The sequence below is a fragment of the Notothenia coriiceps genome, unplaced genomic scaffold (assembly GCF_000735185.1).
Source record: "Notothenia coriiceps isolate Sejong01 unplaced genomic scaffold, NC01 NC01_scaffold00035372, whole genome shotgun sequence".
In the NCBI taxonomy this organism is placed as follows: domain Eukaryota; kingdom Metazoa; phylum Chordata; class Actinopteri; order Perciformes; family Nototheniidae; genus Notothenia; species Notothenia coriiceps.
This window is the reverse complement of record NW_011368073.1, coordinates 1-4780: the sequence shown is the minus strand read 5'-3', so window position 1 is coordinate 4780 and position 4780 is coordinate 1. Positions and strand designations below refer to the sequence as shown.

General features: G+C 37.5%; 1 long non-coding RNA gene across 1 annotated transcript; it reads left to right on the top strand.

The window, feature by feature from the left end:
* Nucleotides 1-1211: 1211 nt before the first annotated feature.
* LOC104962803 (uncharacterized) lies at nt 1212-3697 on the top strand. The gene is made up of 5 exons (XR_800246.1): nt 1212-1299; nt 1400-1534; nt 2417-2642; nt 3435-3522; nt 3625-3697. It is a non-coding gene; the product is annotated as an uncharacterized lncRNA (long non-coding RNA).
* Nucleotides 3698-4780: the final 1083 nt, after the last annotated feature.

The following is a 4780-nucleotide window of genomic DNA, read 5'->3' as shown; positions in this document are numbered from 1 at the left end:
TGGATGTAGGAAGGGCCAGATCCATTCACAGCATGGTACGCAAGTACCAGTGTCTTGAAGTGGATTCTAGCAGTTACTGGAAGCCAGTGAAGGGAGCGGAGGAGCGGCGTGGTGTGGGAACATTTAGGAAGGTTGAAGACCAGACGAGCCGCTGCATTCTGGATGAGCTGCAGAGGTCGGATGGCACATGCAGGTAGACCAGCCAGGAGGGAGTTGCAGTAGTCTAGGCGTGAGATGACGAGAGCCTGGACCAGAACCTGCGTCTCTTTCTGGGTCAGCTGGGGACGTATCCTCCTGATGTTGTAAAGAGTTTATCTGCAGCAGCGGGTTGTAGCAGCGATGTTTGCAGTGAAGGACAGTTTGTTATCTAGGGTCACACCCAGATTCCTTGCAGTCTGAGTCGGGGAAACAACAGAGGTGCCGATGTTGATTGTTAGGTCAAGAGTGGGACAATCTTTTCCCGGAAGGAAAAGCAGTTCAGTCTTGTCAAGGTTGAGCTTGAGGTGATGAGCAGACATCCACCTAGAGATGTCTGAGATGCGTGCGACGACCTGGGTCTCTGAGCGGGGAAAGGACAGAATTAATTGGGTGTCGTCAGTGTAGCAGTGGTATGAGAAACCATGCTATCTCCTATCTCCTTAGTAACGGTCTGCTATCCTTAGTAACCGTCTGCTATGCTTAGCAACAGTGTGCCATCCTTAGCAACGGTCCGCTATCCCTAGCAACAGTGTGCCATCCTTAGCAACGTTCTGCTATTCTTAGCGACGGTCTGCTATTCTTAGCAACGGTCTGCTATTCTTAGCTACGGTCTGTTTGCCAAAAAGAGCAGACCACAGAATGTTTGAAATGAACCAATCTGGATTACATTTTCAACCAAATCCTGCTTTTTATGTTTCCTAATCTTTATTGGTGACCATTTAAGGGGCAAGCAGATAGCTATTCTCAGTATTTGTGCTAAGCTAAGCTAACTAAGCTAAGGCTACTAGTTGTTAAATAACATTTAGAGTACAAATATAAGAGTTGTATTAATCTTCTTATCTAACTCTTGATACAGCAATAATATCTACATTAAAGACTATTAGCTTGAGCTTTTAATCACACTCTCACCTTTACAAAAACATCACCTACGAACACCTACTCTCATCTCATGTTGTATTGTTGTCCTATGAATGTTTTTTTTTAATCAATATTATTTTCTTACATTTTCTCAGTTTCAAGTTCACAATATCTTCTCCATGAATCTGACCTGTAATCCTGGGCCGGCCAACGTGACCATGTGCTTCCAGCCAGCGCATCACAGTGAGTACAATGAATAATATATCACCTTACAGTATGTGATTCAATTTGTGAGCTATTCATGATGACCTAAAACAAACTCTGTGTGTGTTTGATTCTGCAGTAAAGCTGAACCCTCCACAACAACCTCACATCAACTTCACCACCATTTCCTGGCACCCCCAAGTTAAAGAGACAGAACAAAATCAAACAGTTCAAGTGCCAGTTGCAGTGGAAACAAGAGAAGCAGTCATGGAGTGTGTGTATATATTTTGTTACTGTGTTAGTATTTTAATGCATGAATAATTGTGTCATTTTTTAGGCATAATGTCGCGTTCACACCAACCTTGATAGTCTGGTTGAACCCTGGTTTAACCCCTTGGCGGGATCCAAGTCTCAGATTGCTTTGAGTGAACTAAGGTGCGTTTTATTTCTATTGTGAACATGCGTCAAACCCAAAAAACTTTATTGTGTATTTGCATTTGTTTAAAGAAACTAAACTAGTTCTGGTGAACTAGTAGCCAGTGGTGCTACCGCTGACTTTGGTGAACTTAAAATGTATCAGCCAACAAATGAGACAATAATTAGCTATCTAACACTCGCCGCCTCATTAGAAAATGATAGTTGAAACCCAGACCGTCCGCTGGTCGGCTCCCCGCTGTTTTGCTCATTTCCTGTAACCAGTGTAGGATAAAAGTATGAAGGAATAAGCAAACTAGCTAGCTAACTAGCTCGTTAGCAGCTAAGTGTCTTCTCATTCTCGTTCCACTGTAGGAAAGCACATCAGACACATTGAGGAGTTTAATGTACGACTAACCTTACGTATGTTTATGTTTGAAACTCAGACTAGCACTGCCTGCTGGTTAGAAGAGTTATTTGGTCTTAGCAGTTGCAGAACATACGTGACATGGCTGTTGGTTGTCGTTTGTCATGTGCGACTTTTTTGCCAAAACACAGGAATCTTAAGACGACACATGTTTACTGTCAAAACTAGTTCATTGATGTTGTTTTGGTGAATCACAGCCTTTAGTTCTGGACAGTTCTTTAGATTGTTTCATAACTTGAACACATTTTGTAGGATATCAAGAAACACTACATGAACATCAGCTTACTGAACATCCACTCATTTCTTCTCCGTCAGGATCCGTCTGTGCAGAAAAACACAAATACTTATTCATGGAAGTGGGAACAATCGGAGTGCGCTGAAAAGCTTGACGATGATTGGCTGATTCGAGGCAAGAGGTACGAGGCACGCGTTCGAGTGAAGTCCGAAGAGAAAAATCACAGGTCTACCTGGAGTGACTGGAGCCCCACTGCATCATGGGTATCCACCGTTGGAAGAACGGAACAACCCCAACCACCATCAGGTAAAGATGTTCAAATATCAACATAGATTGATTTAGTTTATGAATGTCAATGTAAACATTTTAAATACTAAGTTGTGGGATCTTTATTCCTATTTCTTATTCTAATTAATGATCATTAGAAAAATAGTGTGGTATGTTCTCTTCCTGTATTTGAATTCCTGAGAATTAAGGAAAGAAGTCGGACAAACAAAACTTTTTCTTTGTTAATAATTTTTTGTTGTTAATGTTTTTATAACATATCACATGGAAACATGTTATAGTTTGATTGAACAGCTATACAGGTCATGTGAATCAGGATCAAGCCAAGCCAAATAAGCCTTTACAGTTGGATAAAGTATTTCCTGTATTTTTTACTTCAAATTTTTTTCTGTATTATTTTTGACTTTTTATTTTAATAATCCAGAATATTTTATATTGTTTTGTATATATTGGTTATATGTGATATAATTATACAGTTTTTCATTGTATTTGTAATTGTTGATTCTCTTTTCCACTTTTTCAAGTATTGTATTTTAATGTCTAAACACACTTCTGCAACAAGATTTCTATATCTATCTGTATCTATCCATCTATCTATATATCTATATATCTATCTATCTACAGTATGCTAATGTGTTATGCTAACATGATATGCTAACGTATATGTTAACATAATATGCTATTAGTTAATGCTGACCTGATAAGGAACAAAATGCTAACGATGTATTACTGCTCTGTATGCTAACGGTATATGCTAACGGTGTATGCTAGCTCAATATGCTAACGGTATATTCTCTTTCCTGTGTTTGTCAGATCTTGCTTGGCGTGTTTTGGGCCTTTTTGCAGCAGCGTTTGCAGTGTTTATGGTTATCGTACTATTTAAGACTGACAAAACCACCTGGTAAGCAACAACACAGTACTTTTACAAGACCTTAACCAAATGTTGTTCAAGAGCAATAAGCTATATTTGTTCTAACCTTGCTCATGTCTTTGTGATTTATAGGGTTGTGAAGAAAATCAAAGGTCCGCCTATTCCCAACCCAGAGAAATCCTTCCTGAAGGATCTAAACTTCGAGGTGAGCTTAAATATGCTTTTCTTTTAATGACCAAAAACAACCATACATTAAAAAACTGTCCAAAAAAAAGCTGAGAATAGAGACACACTTAGTTATAAATATCTTAGTTGATTGATCTTTGTGGATTTCAAATGTATTTTTATCGCACAGCTTACAAATACCTTCTCTTGCTCTCCTTTTTTGTTTTTTTAAAACCCCCAAATTGTACAACTGTAACATTTGTATAGTTTTAGCCCAGTCTGTTCTGATTGGTTAGCATATTTTTACAGTTTACTTTAGCTACTTTTACTTATCTCAATAGAGTTCTTCGATAACTATTTTTATTTGGAACCTTAATGGGTACTTTTAGCACTTTAAGTATAAAGTTTAAGTATAATTTTAAATATATTTTGACACCTATGGACTTTCACTTAAGAATGGACATAACTTGTACTTCTTCCACCTCTGGCTTTATGCATCTTTACGGAATAAAAAGACATGGGATTGAACAATACAAATTAAAAGACAAGAACATTCCATAATGTCGACATCTCAACAGAATTAGCAAAATAGCATTACAAAGAAGTTCAAAATATACAGTACATGTTGAATTACAAATGTATAGTGACACAATATAAAGCAGGATATTATAGATACATAAGTATGTGAGGAATGGAATATTAAATATTAGATTGGATATAAATGTTTCACGTTTCAAGGCTTTTATTGTCAACATAGCTACAGTTTAGATATATCAATGACATCCTGAGCAGTGGCGGCCGGCCCATAGGGGCGCTAGGGGCGCCGCCCCACCTCTTCCCACATACAAAAAAAAATATTTAAAAAAATATTAAATTAAAAAAAATATATTAAAAAAAATATATATATTTTATATTTTTTATTTTTAATGAACAAGGTAAATATCATACAATTGGTATCAGTAAAATGTATAAAATGAAAAAATCAGGACATTCTGATGTACAGTTTCAAAATAAAAGACCTTTGGGGACAGGGATGATAGCTCATATATGAGACTTCAAAGGTCTTTTATTTTGAAACTCTACATCAGAATGTCCTGATTTTTTCTGAGTGACTAGATGGGGT